Below are 21,662 nucleotides of genomic sequence, written 5' to 3' on the forward strand. Positions count from 1 at the left end.
GCTTTTCGTGCAGCCACAGAACGTCGTGTTACGACTCAAACTGTGAACAATAGGCTGCATGATGCGCAACTTCACTCCCGACGTCTAGGCACTACAGACAGTGTTTCCTTAAATCAGTGCTCAGGCTTCACAACTATGTAGGGACCTAGTTTCAAAACACACATATCAATACATGGAATTCCCATTAACATGATTAAAATGTATAATTACAAACCGCACAAAATGTAAAAAAAATCTCAAACTCAGTGAACAGGTGTTATGCAACATGCCTCACAATCAAGTTAATAACGCTAAGGAAAGAAGTTCATTAAACACTAAAGCTCAAACATCAAATTGCCATAAAAATGAGTCGAAAGTTAAGTTTTACTAGTACACCACTGAATTTGAAAGAGCTGCACGGCTTTTGGCTAGATTAGTGAAACTGAGTAACGAACTTCATTTAACACAAATGCTCAAAGAGGGAACTGTGACACGCATGAGATGAAAGTCAACTTTCATTGGTGAACCACTGAATCTGAATTTGCCGTTGACGGTCTCGGTAACCCACAGCAAGTAAAAATCTCAATGGTAACTTCCTAGTCAGTGCAGGGACAGTCACTAAATTACACCTAAATTTACACCGATGAAGTAATTGCAAAGGGAGAACAAGGTTTCAGCCAAGATTAATCACAATAAATTAAAATGTTCCAGTGATCCACAAAGCACCAACTGCAGTGACACAGATATCTGAGCGCAAGCAATATGGAATGCAAAATGTTCCTTGCATAAGCAGAAAGGACGAGGGCAAAACTCAATACTTGAAGCGTCCCAATCCGCACACCATGGATAAGCAGGGGGACCAGATGCACTGAAGGTCGTAGGAGTACACTGTCAATACGGCAAAGTGCTTGCCACTACCCGAAGGAGTGACAAATAGAATTACCTTCCAAATGAACCGTTGTGCATGAAACTCCACGCGTGATACAATTGCATTGCTCATGCCCGCTCTCACCTCAGAACTCTCTGAGTCAGCAGTCATCTATTAAAATTGCAAGTTAAATTCACGCCGCCTATCGGAGCGCTAGTGAAACGAGGCACCGGGAAGACAGAGATAAAATGAACTGAAGTCACCACGGTTCAACAGTCTCAAAGCCCCCCCCCCCCTACCCAACCTCAAGTGGAAGACCAAAGGGGGAACTAATTACCCTGCTTCACTTGACTGATATGGGGATTAAAGGTTTTACTTACGGCATGTTTATGAACAAGAAAATTAAAGGGACTCAAGACCCGTGGAATAGAGCAACTCCCTACAAATCGAGGGGTAAGTTTCCCTGCAATACCATGACGTTGTCTGCCACCAGCATTAAAATTTCGGACGAAAACTTTATCCGCCACGCGGGCTCAAAAGAGTTTTCTCCCTTCATTATAACGTCTCTCCTGACGGCGATGGCCTACTTCTACACTCCTGGAAATGGAAAAAAGAAAACATTGACACCGGTGTGTCAGACCCACCATACTTGTTCCGGACACTGCGAGAGGGCTGTACAAGCAATGATCACACGCACGGCACAGCGGACACACCAGGAACCGCGGTGTTGGCCGTCGAATGGCGCTAGCTGCGCAGCATTTGTGCACCGCCGCCGTCAGTGTCAGCCAGTTTGCTGTGGCATACGGAGCTCCATCGCAGTCTTTAACACTGGTAGCATGCCGCGACAGCGTGGACGTGAACCGTATGTGCAGTTGACGGACTTTGAGCGAGGGCGTATAGTGGGCATGCGGGAGGCCGGGTGGACATACCGCCGAATTGCTCAACACGTGGGGCGTGAGGTCTCCACAGTACATCGATGTTGTCGCCAATGGTCGGCGGAAGGTGCACGTGCCCGTCGACCTGGGACCGGACCGCAGCGACGCACGGATGCACGCCAAGACCGTAGGATCCTACGCAGTGCCGTAGGGGACCGTACCGCCACTTCCCAGCAAATTAGGGACACTGTTGCTGCTGGGGTATCGGCGAGGACCATTCGCAACCTTCTCCATGAAGCTGGGCTACGGTCCCGCACACCGTTAGGCCGTCTTCCGCTCACGCCCCAACATCGTGCAGCCCGCCTCCAGTGGTGTCGCGACAGGCGTGAATGGAGGGACGAATGGAGACGTGTCGTCTTCAGCGATGAGAGTCGCTTCTGCCTTGGTGCCGATGATGGTCGTATGCGTGTTTGGCGCCGTGCAGCTGAGCGCCACAATCAGGACTGCATACGACCGAGGCACACAGGGCCAACACCCGGCATCATGGTGTGGGGAGCGATCTCCTACACTGGCCGTACACCACTGGTGATCGTCGAGGGGACACTGAATAGTGCACGGTACATCCAAACCGTCATCGAACCCATTGTTCTACCATTCCTAGACCGGCAAGGGAACTTGCTGTTCCAACAGGACAATGCACGTCCGCATGTATCCCGTGCCACCCAACGTGCTCTAGAAGGTGTAAGTCAACTACTCTGGCCAGCAAGATCTCCGGATCTGTCCCCCATTGAGCATGTTTGGGACTGGATGAAGCGTCGTTTCACGCGGTCTGCACGTCCGGCACGAACGCTGGTCCAACTGAGGCGCCAGGTGGAAATGGCATGGCAAGCCGTTCCACAGGACTACATCCAGCGTCTCTACGATCGTCTCCATGGGAGAATAGCAGCCTGCATTGCTGCGAAAGGTGGATATACACTGTACTAGTGCCGACATTGTGCATGCTCTGTTGCCTGTGTCTATGTGCCTGTGGTTCTGTCAGTGTGATCATGTGATGTATCTGACCCCAGGAATGTGTCAATAAAGTTTCCCCTTCCTGGGACAATGAATTCAAGGTGTTCTTATTTCAATTTCCAGGAGTGTATATTCCTCTTATATCTATCCCAGCTCTGCTTAATTACGTCATGAATAATATGCTCGTGCTAAAGGTCGTTTTTGGTCCGCAAATCAGCCAGAGGGTAAGCGTCTTACTGACATGATTCTGCACAGCAACAAAGGCGAAATTAGTCCAAGGCAGAGAACTAGCCCATTTGGCTTGAGACTTGGCATGATAAATGACCAAAAACGACCCTTACGTACATTCCCATTAACCCTCTCAGAGAAGGAAGGCTGAGGGTAATGGGGAATGGTCGTCATACGTTTCAAAGCGTTACTAAAGCAAACCCGCTTAAACTCGCTAGAGATAAAGGCCAGTGCATTGTTGCTAACAAGAGCCTTTGGCGGTGCAAAGCTCGGAATGCGGTTGGTTACGTGGAGAATTTTTAAGGAAGTCATGGCGCCTATGCTCGTAATTAACCAAACAATTTGGGAAAAACCACCCACAACAACCAATACATAACGATTTCTCCCTGTAGTGTGGGGAAGGGGACTAACATAATCAGTAAATTATTTATCTGTTGGGCTTTGTTCAAGTTCCACTTGTAAGAGCCCCTGGCGTGAATTTTTGTAGGCCTACCGATTTTACACAGTAAACACTCGCTGCCTAATATCCTTATACAATAATGGCCGCATGAGGTGGCAGCACACCTTAGCAAGTGTCTTATAAAGACCCAAGCGGACACTCAACAATGAATTATGAAAATAATGATAGATGGATGGGACAATTCCCATAGGTAAACAAATTTTAGTTAAGCCGATGTATGAACCTCACGATACAATTTACGTTTTCTCAACAAATAACCGGGAACCACCTTGCTAGGTGCATATCGGTGGGAGGAGCAATACTAAAATAGATGATGATCAACTGATGTTGTTATAAGGTGGCCCACAACTAGATAATGACGTGTGATTTGTACTTGGTGATGCAGATGAATGTACAGGTAAGTACCATAAGTAAATATTATTGATGCTTGGATATGACTGTCGTTCATGGAATTGTCGAACATACGGGATACTGAGCACTGTCTTGCAGTATATCATTTGGAGATAGACTTAAGATGTGGCAGCAGTAGCAGCAGCAACACTACTGCTTAACCCATCAGTTATGCATCTGTGGCCGTCACCATGTTCAGGACCATCATAACTACACTACCATTGTGTGGGAGCCATCTACAACAATGTCACCACATCCATGCCTGGCATAGCTGATTTTCCCATCTATAACACAGTATACATCGCCATCATGTGGCGCTCTGCTTCCACCACCCTTTCTATTGTGCCATCTCCTATCACAGGTTCAAGCAATTGTCACTTGTCAGCCAGCTGGAGCTGCTTTGCCTGCCCTTTTGGATTGGGAGTGGATCACTTCACTTGTGCACCAGTGTGAATTACTCTATTGTTTTTGACACATTTAAGGAGAGGCTCTCATATACTCCCATATGTAACACTATTGCAGGCTCCATAAACCCTGGATATTTCCTTAATGCACACACACCCATTCTGGAAAGGCAGCTCCTTAAAGTTTTAAATGGTCCTAGGTGTCCCATTATTAAGTGCAGTGAAGTGAGAGGCTGTGACATAATATCCTGCACACCAGAGAAATAGGTGATATGATGGAAAAAACTACCATCTACATTTGAAGTGAAATTGGCATGATATAATGGGGTGACTCATCGCTGAGTTGTTTTGTGATTTCAACTCAAATGTCATACTAAGCCAGTTTTCTGTAATATAGGGAAGGGATTCTGTTAAGTCATCCAGCAATACAGCTACTTGTATGTCCACAGCCAATTCGGGTCTAATTGTATCCAAATTCCGAGAGATGTAGCTGCTGAAAAGGCTGCATAATCACAAAGAAGAATTCTGCATTGCCTGGTCAATACTAGCGTGCAAAGCCAATTACACTGAACATGCCATATATCCAATCACATATTGAATGGACATTTTTTACAGATTTTATAATTTAGATTTCATCGATTCACCATGAATGTTCAGGAGGCACCTAAATTTTAAAGGTAGATCTCACATTGTTCAATTCATGGTTTTGGCCTGAAGAAAGAAGAAAGCTACCCATAAGGACGCTATGTGCAAGAAAGGAAAGTAGCAATGGACCGCTCTACCTTTATAAAATAACCAGTCATTGTAAGACGCATGCAGATTTGTTGTTATTCTCCAAAGGCGAGAGGCAGTACTCTGCATGGGTCAAGAACATATCCCACTTACTTTCCGCACAACGCAGTAAAAAACAACCATTAAACGTTGTTATTGCTCCACATGCCTAAACTCCTTCACTACAAAAGAGGTTCTAGAAAAACCTTTGACTGGTTGCACTAGCTGGAAACCAGTAGGTGTGGCAATGCCCACTGAGGTCAGCAAGTTTCAGAAACTAATGATTTCCACCACCAGCGGTGTTGCCCTTTCCTAGTATAAGCTGAACTCAACTGCCTTCCTGCTCCTGTGAAGGAGAACCCACAGCCTCCCATATAACCTTCACAGAGCAGCACACACCACATGCAATTGCATATCAAACTGTATGCTCATATGGCTCAAATAACAGTTATTTAAGTGGTATGTTTGGGAAATCCTGTGAGATGGTTGCTCTCTGAGCTCGAAGCGCTTGTGCGGCATGTTTATAGCATTTACAGCAATAACATTCCCGTGATCAAAGCGCTGGAGAATGATGCTTTAAACGAGAAAGCTGCCACATGTCATACACACGACTGTTACACAGAAAATCGGAAACTGCGTGAGAGACAACTTATCTAATCGGTGAGTTCCACAGTGCAGCACAAAATGCTTGCTACTGAAGCTATCGAGTGCCATTGCACATATCTGTCTTCCCCCCACTATATGAGTGTCTATGAAGTCCATTTCATCATTTAGCACTTAGGTGATTAGCGATTACGCAACAATCGGTTTATGTAGTGTCCTGTCTGAGCGCACTTACAGAAACACGTAGTTTTCAAAGAGAATGACATCAGACATAACCTTGTGATTCCTGGACTACCTCGATTTACACAAGCACCACTTTAGAAGATTCCTGAGACATATCGAAAGGCGGACATGCACTTCACTAGCGGTGCACTTGATGCCACATATCATCTTGTGATGAAGAAGGGAGCCTTTCCTTACATATACCTGCATGTAAAGGAAATACTTACAGAAACCACATTGCCTGACATTCACCAGTAACTATGCACGCAATGCCATGATGGATGCAGAGTTGGCACAGTTGGCAAGACTACAGTATCTCTGATTTAAGGATCTACGCAATGCTATCTATATACGTACACAGATGTGTGACTATTTGCAGATGTTTGCTAGAAATTGTGTGGTGTCGAATGATGATATCATGCCTTCTATTACATAATTCCAGGCTCTCATGGGACATATTGTAAAATGGACAGGTGTCAACACTGAATTATAGGATGATGTCAACCAGCTGCTCTTTTTCAGGTGCTAGATTCATGGAGGACTTTGTCAACATAAACATAGGCATGCCAAAGAAAATAACATAAGAACAGGTAGATAGCTCAAAGCATCGGAGGATGTGAGTTACTTCATGTACCTGGATGTCAACAACTTATATGGATACACTACCCAACAATATATGCCTCTGACAGAGTTTTGATGGCTATCCGATGGTTTCTGCAGATTAGATGATTTCACAGGTGTGCCAATGTGTTCTGATGAAGGATATGCAATAGGGGTAGTACTGGCATGTCCTACTAGTCCGCACAAAACGGCTGCAGCTATGCCAAAAGCACTTAGTTCTATGCAATGGCTCGATCTCCAAACAAATTACCGCACTGGGAGGAGGGGATGAGGAGGGGAGGGGCATGGTATAAAGTGTTACAGTATGCTGTGTAGAAACCTCTAGCAGTGTCTCAGTTTGTGAATGTAACTTGTCCGAGTCACCCATGCCACCTGTTTCATACTGTCACATTGGTTGAAGAGAATACTGCCATCAGTATCGAGCAGAGGGCTCTCATGGCCTGAGACATTGAGAAAGATTTACTTAAAATTAATCAATAATGTTAATTTCATGGAACAATGAAGAATTTAAGGAACATCAGTGAAATTCACTTAGTTTGCTGGTGGGTGTGGTGTTACAGATCAGGAGATTATACAGGATGGGCCATTGATAGTGACCAGGCCAAATATCTCACGAAATAAGCATCAAACGAAAAGAGTACAAAGTACGAAACTCGTCTAGCTTGAAGGGGGAAAGTAGATGGCGCTATGGTTGGCCCGCTAGATGGCGTTGCCCTAGGTCAAACGGATATCATAAAAAATTGGGGTTCCTATTTAAAAAAAAACGCAGTTGATATCCGTTTGACCTATGGCAGCGCCATATTGTAGGACAAGCATAGCGCCATCTGGTTTCCCCCTACAAGCTGGACAAGTGTCGTTCTTTGTAGTTTTTTCGTTAGACGCTTATTTCGTGAGATATTTGGCCCAGTCACCATCAATGGACCACCCTGTATCATCAGGAAAGTTTTTAAATGGGCCACAGCTTCAATAATGGATTTGTTGCTGAGCCTTGGTAAAAATTGCTGTTTTGAAGAGCGCGCCGCAGCGCGTAGTGTGAAGCAGTCGCCCTCCGTTTCTGGCGGTGACGCCGCTGTGCCAATCACAGCTTTAGTGTCTCCCTCTGGTGGGAAAGGGGAAAGATTGCCTTTTCACGTGCATTTAAGGGGCCCTATGAGCTCGCCACTGGGTCAGTCTGGGTCAGTCTCTCGCCCCAAGCTTGCTAGTCTGTCTCTCGTCCGCATTTGTTAGGCAGTTAGTGCCTGTCTGTCGTTCGAGTGCTAGTATGTCTGTCGTTCGGATCAACCTTTAAAGTGGGCAAAATGAGAGTCTTTCCACTCCGCCAGCAAGAGAATTCAGAGAGTGGTCGCCTGGTCGAGGCTTAATTCCCGCATCTGAGTCTAAACGTTAGGCCGCCAGTCTGCTCGAGTTTGCTCAGGCAATGGTCATTGGCGGTCGGAACGATCGGTTGGTCGGTCGCGCACTAAGACACAAGATGACTTGTCTGCCTTGAGCGTCGGCGCATGTGAGGTCGCCACGTGAGTCCAGTGGGCCGCGGCGTATAGCGAGGGATAGTGACTTTGCGGTCGACATGAGAGCAACAGGAGTAAACCCACGACATCAATCTGGCCGGTGCGAACTGCGACGCCATTAGACGGGAGATCGGCGCGCCTTCCTGCGTCCGTTGAAGCGGCTGGCAGCGGACCGTTCGAGAGAGCGATTTGGGGGTGCTGCACCAGGTTTTCTAGAGAAATCGCAGTTTATTAGAAGTGATTGGTGATATGTTGTTTGATTTACTCTTGTTAAATTCTACATGTTTTCTTGGTGAGGTCACCAGCCGTTTTGCTTTGGGGTCGTCCCACCATTCTTCTCCGTTTACCCACCTGCGGGAAGGTGGTTGTTTATAAATTGGGTGGTCCGTTTTTTCCCTTGTGGAGTAGGGGCGGTTAGAGCAACCTGCGGTTCGGGTTGTTTGGTAATCTCCATATCAATCCACCGTACGTTAATAGCTGCCTCCATCATGTTTGTCGGATTTGGTGTGTTAACGAATTTATTGCTTGGAGTGTAACGACCTAATACCTGAAATATGTTTTTATCTTTGGAAACTTTTATATTATTGCCTATGATCTTGAGAGGCGGTATCTGTGTACTGTAGAGCATCTTAACTATTGTTTGGCCAACCATGTAGAATTTTATATAAGATTGCATTCCATGGGCTTTATTTAAATGATCATTCTAGTATATAAAGTTGCCACCCTTTCACCGTAAGACTTTTCTTAGAAGTTAAAATCAAGTTGCACCTTCGGTGGCAAGGTTAATATTTTAGTTGTTAGTGTTTTGTACCATTTTAATCCTTCATACAGGGGGTGCATAGTTTGCGTGCTTGTGTAAATTGTTAAAACTCTTAGTTTAAGGTTATCTGGTGGGTTGCAGATTTGCACCAGAGTACCCTTCCAGAGGCTGTTGTGTGCGGTCGTAACTATGGCCATGTCAAAAAGGAGCGTCAAGGTTGTCTGCCCGAAAGCTCATATAATCTAAACTTGTTTCTTTCTGCCTCTGAATAAACTGTAGCTTTGATATTTAGAGGGGCTTTTTGATTATAATTTTAAATCTGTTACTTTTAAAAAATGCTTTTAGGCACAGTTAAAGTGAATAAAATTCCCATTTGTTAAAAGGAATTTGGTTATGATTTCATCAGTTACTCCCTGGCAACTTCTTCCACGTTTACATATTGTGATTAAATGTGTTGATGAATCGCTAGTAAATAAAATAAATTCTTAAGGATATTCTTTGAAAATAAATCACGGTTCAGTTGGCCTGAAAATGTTTAAGTTTTTCACAGGGTTCATGACACCTTTTTATGTAGGTATATTTGTATGTGATCTTTGCAAACTGAACACATACCGATGTCATCATAACTTCACAAGACTGGATTCACAGATAAAGAGTTACTTTAAATAGATGCAGACAGTTTCATCTACTGGACTGAGAGGTTAAAATCCATATGAAGATATTAGATGCAGTCCCGAAGGCCTCGATACATGTGAATTTGCAGGCTATAATCCTTATGGTATGTTTATGGTAAGTGGTATGGTAAAATTATTGACGTAACAAATAAGGAGACAAATAGGCTTCAAACAGTGGAGTTTGTGGGTCTTAAATCCACAATGTGTTCCTATATTACAGAACCAAGTGTCACCCAAAGGAGGTGTCTGAAGTTCTGCCACTATGACTTTCAAGACTGATAATTACTTTGAGTGCCTGAGATGTGGTGGGATTCTTCTCTACATATGGTGCACTAAGTAAGCATTTGAATGTTAGACCAATATTATTTCACTATTGAAAATTGGTCTGTCATGGCATGATGACAAAATGGTGCATCTGTACAGAGGTGCTTGAAGCCATCTCATACTATTTGTTTGAGTCACTGAGTGTGTGAACTGGTTTTCTTTTGTAGGCAGGTGTCACATGTGTAGCTATATGTGTAAGAGCTAGGGCTAGTAGCAATAGTGTCAAAAACTTTTTACCCATTAAAGCATATAACAAAGGAACTGAATCCCTGAATGTTTTATGTACAGTAGCTTTTAGTCATGAAGGCATCTGCAAAAGAAACAAAATGTATCTCTATGATTTTATTTTCTAATCAGTGACATGTATCTGTGTGTATAGGCAAAAAAAATCTGATTCTAATGAATAAACAAGTAATTATATATATATATATATATATATATATATATATATATATATATATATATATATAACTCTCTCTTTATCTATGTTTTTACAAAATACCTATCACATATTTGATAATTACAGTGAATATCTAAGTGCACAGTTATAACTTAGAGAGATTTTGCAGTGTAGGCGTTCTTACTTTTCTTAGTGCAAGTACAGTACTGACCAAGCTACAACAGCACTGTATCTTTACGTGAAACACGGTAGAGAGAAAGTTTCTACAGTTCATTTATTATCACATTTTATTCTGGATACCATATTTTGATACATGAACATATGCAAGTAAGCAAGCATTTGTTTGGCCACATCAGGTATCCGTCATACACCATACATAAGCATCCAGCATCACAGCTGTAGTCATAATGTTTTGTAAATATGTCCTCTGAAGTGTTCTTATTAGTAAGCTTTGACAGAAGATACCACACATTTCAAAAAGATTAATGCACATAACGACACCACATAACACAGTCATTCACAGTTCATTAGATGGCATAACTAGCAAACAAACACCGAATTCGCAAAACGAGTGTGTTCCAACCTACACCAGTTTTGTAAATTTTAATTGTTTTTGAGGTCACCAACACACTCTGCGTTGCATCAAAGTAACTCCAAAAGCTGAAGGAGGGATTTAGCATAGTGACTACATTTGAGAAATTCTCACGTAATTGTTATTACTCATATAATGAAAGAATAATATTCTTGCTGCAAAACTGAGAATCTTCTACAATATTAGATTGTTGAACTCATCAGCAGAGGAAATTCACACAACTACACTTATACTCCGACTCATATTTAGACTGTACATAACTGCCAATACAAACACATTAATATATGATGTATACCACTGTAACTTCTTCGGTGGTGGAGCCAATGTCATTGATAATATAACGTTATGCTCGTAGAAAAACCGTTCTTTTGTATCATCCCATGATACGTGACTGGTGGACTATTCCTGCCGTGTGCTGGAGGCTCCAAGTTAAGGGAAATGTAGGTGGAAACCAGAAGTCCGATAAATTGGGTAGGTTAAAAACCATTTAACAGCCAAGATTGCATAAAATATTTCCTTATTTAAGATAACCGGCTTCAATAGGCTTTGATGTAATTTTCTTGTATTAAAATCTTTTTATTGTAAAGCATGTTCGTGTTGTTTTGTAACATAGAGTTTTTAATAGCTGAAGATGACAACAAAGTCTTTTGAAACTGGTTGCCTTAAATCAAGAATTATTTTATGCGATCTTGGCAGTTGAATTGTTTTAACAGTTAAAACAGATAGCCCTTCAGTACTCTCAAAATCAGAAACTCAATCAAATAGTGTAGGTGCTGCGGAAAATTGAGTGGCTCCCATAAACCAAGCTAGTCAACTGTATTATCTTCTGGAGTCTGCTGCACTGTAAGAAAAAGAAAATAGCACTGGATAACGCATAATAATAATAATAATAGTCATATAAAGAAATAGAGAGAGAAACAGGTGGAGAAGTTAATGCTTCAATTCGAATGAGATAGTCTTCTTCTTTTCATTACCCTTGGAAGCAGTGGATGAACTATGACGTTTTGTGGTGGCACTGCTTCTTGAGCAAGATACATAATATGAATTCCTAGTCCCCTCTCAGTATACTGGCTACCTAACTGATGATTTTATTGGGGGCTGGACCAATAGGAGAAGAGCCTACCAGCGGAAGAGGGAGAAAAACATTTATGCGTAAAAATTTACCTTCATTATGATGCCAGTTATTACATTAAGGTAAAAGCGTTTCACTTTAACTGATGCCTTGGGAAACATGAGTGCAAGTGCACTACTCCACGGTCATTAAAATAGGCTAGGCTAAGCGGCCGTTTGTTTACTTAAGGATAAGAATAGGCCCTTTGTCTTACAAATGGCATATCCCCATTATCACGCAGTTTAACAGCATTCATGGTGCCTTAGCTTACTACCTCTGCTTCAGTAGAAGACTACGTGATTTTCCTGTTCCACCGGCTTGAATCTGGAGTGCGGTGCATATCTCGAGCAGCTGCTCGCCTGAATAACAGTTATTTGGAGACGATAATCGACCTATCTTAAGAACGAACGTGATTCATCCAGCATATGATACGTTTACATCGATCCACTGTCATGACTCACTGACCCCTTTATAAAAACAATTGTAATTGACGACGACAACATGGGAACACGAACAGATATGTGATGGAAAACCCCATGTTTACCAATGTGCGCTGAAAGCTGTGACCTCCATCACCGAACTTTATTTTTAGATCTGCCACAGATCACCATCTATCTCGCTTTACAGAACGGACAAGCCTCGGTTTTTCAGGCTCTGTGATGAGGTGTGGACGTCTAGCATTTTGTTGTGTACTCTTGTTTCACAGGCTCTCATCTATTTTTCATACAGGCTCTCGATAGTAACACGTGAGCCGGCAAGTTTTGCCATTTCGCTGAAGGTCTCTTCCAGAGGCAACAATATTCGCTTTTTGAAAGAAGAAGTTGAGATCACATGTTTGCTACATTAGCAAGTTTGAGAAAGGTAAGCATGTCAATATGCTTAGCACTCCATATGACGAGGTTGTTGAAGTAACAAGGTTTCACACTTTGTAACCTATTTGTTAACTTTACTTCGTCACGAGTCACAGACACCTGAGAGGTGAAATTGTGTGAGTGTTTGGTGAGTGGTGAGGAGGGGGGGGGGGCGGAAGGAGATAGCATTGCAGCTTCAGAGCAGCAGCAGGGTCTTCGTGTTTAGTCCACACCAACTGATTAATGCACAGTTCGTGGAACGTTAATCCTGGTAGCTGTACCTTCTTTGAACAACAATATGATCACAATAAGTAGTTGATTACATAGTAATATTTAGGAAAGTGACTACTATCATCTTTCTCGCAGAGAAGGGAAACTTTTGTTTGACAAATTTGTTACTTCAGTACCTAAATCACTTGTTGCGAAAATAACATCATATTCGCAATTATACATAAAAACTACCCAGTGAAAAAATTAATTCAAATAACGTGCTGTGTGTTGTGTATATGGTAGCATGTCTTTCTGACATTGCTACCCACTTAAATCTCCAACCCGTTGAATGGCCTATTATCCTTATACGGATCACATTGATTACCCATTGCTTATTTTACCTTAGTTACACCGCAATGAAATCCGAGAATAATTTAATTTTTTTTTCTGAGCAACACTCCTTAGTTTGGGATTGTCAATGACGTTTTTCAAAGACCTGGTAAGGGGTTCTCTGAAAATGGACTGCCCTAAATGATGAAAGAAAACACTATATTCAAACTTCTATACTACAAATAGTCATACCAACAACTGAGGCAACACACGAACAGGAGTCGGTAAACAGAGAAAATTATTCCAAAGTTCTGAGTGTGCTAATCAACCATATTCCCTCTACATAAAGTCTTAGGAAATTATTTTCTGTGGTAGCTCACCACCCAGAAAGAATGTGTCGGTTCCACAGCAGCCAGCAGTGAGAAGAATATGTGGTGCTCAACAACAGTTATCATGTAAATACCCCTTTGAGGAATTACAAATTTTAACAACACCATCAAAATGTATTCAGAGCCTACTCGCTAATGAAATTGGTCATAAATAATTCATGACAGTTTGAGAAGAACAGTAATGTCCATACCTACCACACTAGAAAAGAATGTGACCTTTATTACCTATGATCAAAGGTCATAGATTCAGAAAGGAGTAAAATATGTTCCAAACAGAATGTTTCCCTATGACATAAAATGTCTGACAGGTAGCAACGCAAGTTTTAAATCTTACCTCAGACAATTCCTCATGCACAGATCATTCAAATCCGTGGACGAATTTTTGTTTAATAACTCATAGGCTGACAAGAAAGTTTTTAAGTGTAGTTCCTTGAGTAGAACTAAAAAGTATATTGGTTAATGCTGATCCTATATACACATCCATGTAAAGTGACTAGTTCCGCATAATTCCGTAAAAAGAATCGTCAGTGCATCCGTGGATCATGTAACTAACTGACTATGTATTACCAGCTGCCCAGGCCTGTCGTATGCATCCACTCCCTGTTACTAGTTTTCACTTTTGTAACGTTGGTTTTAATTAGATAAAATTTAGAACGAACTTATACCTGAATAGCGGACACGTTCTACTGTCATAATGCTCCGCTTTCCTTGTCGGAGGTATGGAAAATAAAATAAATGTACCCACAAGTGTCCAAGGAAATTTAGAAACACTTCTCGTAATATTCTACAGTTCAGAACAAAATGGGTTCTACAATGGCTGTCAACGTAATTGATTTTGTGAGATGGCAACAAAATTTGTGTGTTATAGATGAAGAATTTTAGTCAGCATTTAAATAAACAGAGTTACACAACTTGATGTTGCAGTTAGTTATCCGTAGATGATGCAAATTAGAGGGACTCACTAACATACGAATACATACATTCATATCAATAATGTTGTTGTAGTGGTCTTCAGTCCTGAGACTGGTTTGATGCAGCTCTCTACAGTAAAGCTGCATGCCCTCGGGAAAAATTACGGCTGTAGTTTCCCCTTGCTTTCAGCCGTTCGTAGTACCACAACAGCAAGGCCGTTTTGGTTAATGTTACAAGACCAGATCAGTCAATCATCCAGACTGTTGCCCCTGCAACTACTGAAAAGGCTGCTGCCCCTCTTCAGGAACCACATGTTTGTCTGGCCTCTCAACAGGGTCCCCTCCGTGGTGGTTGCACCTACGGTACGGCTATCTGTATCGTTGAGGCACGCAAGCCTCCCCACCAACGGCAAGGTCCATGGTTCATGGGGGGGGGGATATCAATAATACCAATACAATAATAACATACCGAGAGAGAAAAAGAGAAACACTAAAAAATGTGAAGAGCATAAGACAATCAGGCTAATTTCTCATGCAGCTGAGGTGTAGCTGAGAGTGTTAAATAGAAGGCTTATGGAAAGATAGTCAGAGTGATTGCAGAGGAGCAGTTCGGATTTAGAACAGGAAAAGGAACTAGAGATGATGTTGGCCTATTAAGAACTATAGGGGAAGATATATGGAAAAAGATAGAAATATCTTTGCTGTTTTTATAGATTTAGAAGAGGCGTTTGACAGAGTTCAGTGGAACAAGCTGATGGATATTCTGAAGAGCAAAGGAGAAGACAGGAAAGAGGGACGACTGATACAGAATCTATATGTACACCAGAAAGTAAGGATAAGGATTGGAAATAAAATGTCAAAAGGAAGCCGCATTGGATGATGTGTTAGGCAAGGTTGTTGCCTTTCCCTACCGTTGTTTAAATCATACCTTGAAGAGATTATTGCGAAAGGCTTAGATGAGAAAAGAGGAATATGGATTGGTGGAAAGAGAATTGAATGTATACGATTTGCTGATGACATGGTATTAGTGGCAAAAAGTGAGCGGACTGTGAATAACATGCTGAAAGATCTGAATGAAGTTTGCGTGGAATATGTGATGCAAATAAACAAGACGCAGACTGTCCAATATTAAAATAAAAAAATCCACCATTAGCCAAGTAAGTGCATTTCTATATACCTGGGAAACACAGTAACTGAAGACTTGAGATATCAGCAGGATGTGAAAACTTGATTTACCATAGCGAAGGAGGCATTAACAGAAAGAGGAGTGTGTTATGTGTCAAATTAGATAAAGGTCTAAGGAAAAGGATTGGCAAATGTTTTGACTGGTGTGTGGCACTTTATGGAGCAGAAACATGGACGCTGAGACGAGAGTATCATAAAAGGTTAGAAGCATTTGAGATGTGGATGTGGAGGAGAATGGAGAGAATAAGCTAGATGGAGAGAGTGAGTAATGAAAAAGTACTGGAAAGGATTGGTGAGAGAAGATGTCTGCTGAAGGTTATAAGAGAAGGGAAAAACAACTGGTTGGGGCATTCATCGATAAGGGAGTGTTAGCTACCAGATGCTTTGGAAGGACTTCTTCTTTATTCTCTATTCGTGTCATAACTACACTAAAGTGAACACATATACAATACATACAAAGAATACTATACAGTATTCATCCAGAATTGGCAATTTTGATAGCATTGGGTGCTGCAGACGTTAAGTCCTTCATGCTACAGCTGGTTGGGCATAAGTTGCATTTGAAGACATACTGGGTTGTCTGCTATTCACCGCATTCGCACAGTATTGTGTTGGCATTTGGCAGTTGGAAGTTCCATTTAAGGAGATTGTCCCTCGATCCTGCGACTTCGGTCCGTAGTTTGTTCAAGGACTTCCAGATGACCCATTTCTCCATGTGTACAGATAACAGGGATTCTTGTGGTGTCATCTAGTTTGACAGGTTTTAGCATCTTTCTTTCCACTTGGTGAGTCGGGTAGCCGCAGCTGATCCTTCTAACGGCTGTGAAGTTGTTATGAATCTCTTCCTGGACTTCAGTCCTGGCTTGGCAGTTGATGTCCAAAGAGTGGATGTGAGGCCACTGTATTTGATTTATGCCTCTCGATGTTAGCGGCAACCTCTGTTCTCATGTCACATGGAGCAATCCCAGCGAGACACTGAACTTTGTCCATGGGGGTTGGCCTTAGGCAGCCTGTAACAATCTTACAGCTGTCATTTAAGGCTACACCAACCTGCTTTGCATGTACTGAATTGTACCACACTGGGCTAGCATACTCTCCTGCAGAATAGCATAAGGCAAGAGCTGTTCCTCTAAATGTTTGTGGCTGTGTACCCCAGTTCGATCCCGCCAGTTTCTGAAAAAGACAGTTTCTGGAGGAAACTTTCTGCTTCAGCTTCCGACAATGTTCCTTTTAGGTTAATGTACGGTCAAGAGAGACGCCTAAATACCAGGGGTGGGAACAATATTCTCGTGCAACTCCATTCCAGAATATTTTAAGTCTACTGTCAGCTTGTTTATGTTTCAGATGGAATGAACACACTTGCCTTTTCTTAGAGTAGGGTGTGAGATGATTCTTTTCATAGTAAGTACCAAGCTATTGTAGACCGTGTGTAAGCATTATCTCTACATCTTCAAACCGATTGCCCTGGGCAGCAAGAGCAAGGTCATCAACATATATGAAACTTTTGCATCCTTGAGGCTGTGGTTGATCGTTACTGTACACATTAAATAAAATAGGTGACAGTACACTTTCTTGAGGGAGACCGTTCTTTTGAGTTTTCCATCGGCTGTGTTTTCCTTGGAAGTCCACGAAAAAACATTGATTCTCTAGGAGTGTTGCAATTATCCTCGTCAGCGCGTAGTCGTTAGTCAGGTTGTAGATTTTGAGCAGTAACACTCTGTGGTCTACGGTGTCAAAGGCCGCCGAAAGGTCAACGAAAGCTACACGTGTTACCTTTCTCTGCTCAAAGCCATCTTCTATGATCTGAGAAAGATAAAGGATTTGTGAGGTGCAGTTCTTGCCTGGTCTAAAGCCAGCTTGCTGTGAGATAACAAGTGGATCAACTACCGCAGTTAAGCGGTGAAGAATCATTCTCTCTAGGATCTTATACAGATGGCAAAGGAGAGATATTGGCCTGTAGTTCTTCGGATCCGTTGGTGACTTTGCAGGTTTTAGTATCGCAATCACGCTTGCCTTGCGCCATAATTTTGGGCTTTTGAAAAAATCCAGACAATGATTATACTGGTTTAAGAGCCAGCCTTTGGTTGCTGTGCCAAAATGTTTAATTTGCTATACATAAATGTCGTATAATCCTGGTGCCTTGCCATTTTTGCATTCGTAAATGGCTTCTTCTAATTCACCCAGGTTGAATGGTCTAGTCAGGTTATTATTCTGAGATCGTTCTTTTAACTCTAATTTGAAGTCCGATTTTTTGATAGGAGATTTTGGTTTAGCATTCTCAAGAATCTGTGTAGCAGTTTCATTTGGAGTGATGTTAGCGTGATTGGCATGTTTGGTTGTATGGTTATTTAGTTTTCTCAGCAGTTTCCAGGCATTCTGGCTACTAATTGCTGGATCTGTTTCCTCCATAAGTTTAATCCATATTTCTCTTTTGTTTTCTGCTATGGAAGACATTACTTCTTGACCAGCCGAGATGGTTTGCTCGTTGTATGGATCTTGTTCAAACAGCGACAGGTATTTATTCATAAGGGCTGCCGACTGGGTTGTTAATCAGTAGAGGTGTTGTGTACTGCAGCCCTGTGGCATAGATGACCGTGATACCTTCTTCATTCCATCCACAAAAATATCGTAGTTTTCTGGTGTTGCCTGGAGATCAGTTACAATTTTATCGAGGTTGGTACTAAAAAGCTCCCAGTTAGCTTTAAGGAAGTTGTATCTTCTGCGTAATGGAATTTTTCTAGGGTTGGGATACTGCAGTAACTTGGCACATCACAGGGCGGTGTTGAGAATTGGGTGCAGGGTGTCAAACTGTCTTCACACACTATTGGCCTACGTTCTCACTTGCTAATATTAGATATGGGTTATATCCAAGTTTCCAACGTCCACTGTTGAAAGATGCGGGGAGTTTACTATCGTGAAAGGACTGGTTTGTGGGAGAAGACTGAAAGGAAGAAGGAGATACAAGACCATAGACGATATAATGCGAAGAGGAAATTATGCGGACTGAAGAGAATAGCAGAAGACCGGACAGCGTGGAGAACTACCATGTGAAACCCTGCCTTTTGTCAGAACACTAATGATGACTAACATCCAACGAACACATAATGTTACAAATGATGTATTTGAGCCTTGTATGCCTATATTCTGGCAAGGGAATGTTTTATGATACTAAATAGAATGCTAATACGTGAAATTCGCCACATATTACTTGACAATGACCGTATCATGAGTCCAAATTCAGCCACAGTTACAACCCAGCTCTTTGTACAATCCTATGTGGGTCAAAGTGAATCTCAAATCTCGGACACTGTCGCAATTCGTAGGTCTATAAATAATACATATCAATAACGTCAGGATCACGTACAGTGAAATTGTGCCGGATGGAAAATAAATGTTTGAAACCAGTAATGGATGGGTTACGTCAACACGTAAATTTTAACTACTAAAATTTTTAATAACTCGCTCACAGCAAATATTTGTGATTTCTTCGTTTATTGATGTAGGAATTACGTTTTCGTTTTTATCACAGCTTCGCTGTTAACGCTTTTAGGTAAACCTTACAAAGTGTTCTACCGATATTTTCGCATTCGCTTTTCACATCTCTTATTGCTCGGAACATAACGATATGGGATTACGATACGCACATTAGGCGAAGAGTATGTCAGAATACCATTAAATGCCGAAGGAAAACAAATGATTATGCAGAGACAGATATAAAATATTGTAACGAAGTTTCTTTTTATCCTGAGAGTACAGGATCTACCTACTATTTAAGAACTTGTAGGGCCAATATGGATTTTTTTCAAAACATGTCCTGTTGCATGCGTGTTCATTAAGTTTGAAATTGTTATGTGCAACACAAACAAACATGAATGTCAAAGAATAAGCGACTTACGTTAAACTACATCTTCTTTAGTTTATATGTGTTATGGTATTGGATAATTTGCGAAGTATTCAAGGACAGCATTCGATTTTGAATGGAAACAGAAAATGATGACTAAGGTGTGACGGCGGGCAGGTATGTGGGCAGAATCAGTGGTGGAGCTGTGTATTTTACTTGTTTGCAAATTTTTAATTCGAAAAATACGTCCAGTTATGTTACAGAAAAACCGAATGCATGACATGAAAAACAGAACGAATGCAGAAAGAGCAGCAAAATATAATGTGCTCATTAACATTTCAAAATAAATTCGTGTTGCCGATAATGAGATTCGGTGAAATGAGTTCACGTAAAAATTGGATATTAGCATATTCGATGTGGACTGATAGTAAAAACGACTGGTATTCTTACTGTGATTATCGAGGCAACCGTAAGAGACGTTTTGGTGTTCTTCATTTACAACTTCCAATGTATCAAATAAAAAGGGGTTTCAGATAATGAGATGACACGTACGAAGTGGTATGAATTCCAAATGTAGTCAATTCAGAAGAAAAAAGTGTCAGCAGCACGACGCTGTTTTCACAGACATTTTCATGAATGAAAGTGCCCCTATGAATTTAAACTACTGATGGTTTTGTGTCCCTTATGTTCCTCTCTACATTTTGGTTCATCATTTGAAGTAATATCAAATATATAATATTTTGAAAAAGCTTGTCTTTGTTACCTCCAGAGATACATCATCCTGAATGAATATTAACTTATGGAGCGTTAATTTTTGTATGCTTTTTGTCTACCTTACCTAATACATATGCAAACAGTAGAAACTTGTTGAAACTGTACGCGTTTGAAACTCATGTATTTTAAGTGTATCAGATTATTCCCTGTAAAGGATAATTTAACTGTATGTCTTTGTAACGTGGAAGTATTTTCCCCAGTACAGTCTTCGGAAACAGCACAAATAAGTTGTTGTCCCTCGTCCGACACTGATGTGAGACTTCTATTAAACATATTTGAATGTACAATTAGACCAAGATGTAGAATCAACATTTGTGACGTTCTGTTGCGAAAAAGACAGGTGTGGAACGCTGAAGGCTAACATTCGACAGCCGGCCGGTGTGGCCCAGCGGCTCTAGGTCTGGAAATGCGCGACCACTACGGTCGCAGGCTCGAATCCTGCCTCGGGCATGGACGGATGTGATGTCCTTAGATTAGTTAGGTTTAAGTATTTCTAAGTTCTACGGGACTGATGGCCGCAGATTTTAAGTCCCGTAAGTGCTCAGAGCCATTTCAACCATTTAACATTCGACAGTGAAAATAAAAGTCTGAGAGCCAGTATCGAGAACATGTGTGAGTATAGACTAAGCATTAATACACAAGATAATGGTTATTACGAATCGTTAAAACTCGGACTAGATTCATTCCTGAAGGAGTAGCTTTCTGATAGCGGTGCCTAAGGTTATCTTCCAAAAGTGTTAATAATAAGTGAATTCGTTTACATAGCATTCAGAACTCTACCCTCTGCTATACATGGTGAGATTCTGTCGGTAACCTCGCCCTTATTTCAAAGCACACCACTTAAACAACAACACAACGCAAAGCATCAGTTAGATTTTTGTCTAACTCTGTGAAATTGTTTATCACAAACGAGTGTTAAATGATTAAACGTCCATTACATTCGGATATCAGTTATCAACGTCACTATGAAATGTGACCCGACAGATGCGAAGTAGCTCCTGGATTCAAGTAACTCTTGTCTCTTCTCGATCATTGTTTCAGACGGCCTCCGAATGTTATCATCGCTTCCGAAACATGATGATATGATGAAAAATCACGGGAACACGCGGCCCAGTCAGTAATCCGTACATTTCTCAAGGCGTTTACGATGTGCACTGCAGAATGCGATCTTACGTTATCGTCACGGAATATGTCATTTGGTAACTTGCTCATGAAGAGATGACAATACTGTGTACCATTCTCATCACGTAGTGTAGGCGCTTTCAGTTTCCAGTTGGCATTACAATATCAGACTCTTTTCTTCCCAATAGCTACACATACCATTAATACAAGATCTGGGGAGATACAGGTCGTGAGAACCTCTGCTTCGT

The sequence above is a fragment of the Schistocerca nitens genome, chromosome 4 (assembly GCF_023898315.1).
Source record: "Schistocerca nitens isolate TAMUIC-IGC-003100 chromosome 4, iqSchNite1.1, whole genome shotgun sequence".
Taxonomy (NCBI): domain Eukaryota; kingdom Metazoa; phylum Arthropoda; class Insecta; order Orthoptera; family Acrididae; genus Schistocerca; species Schistocerca nitens.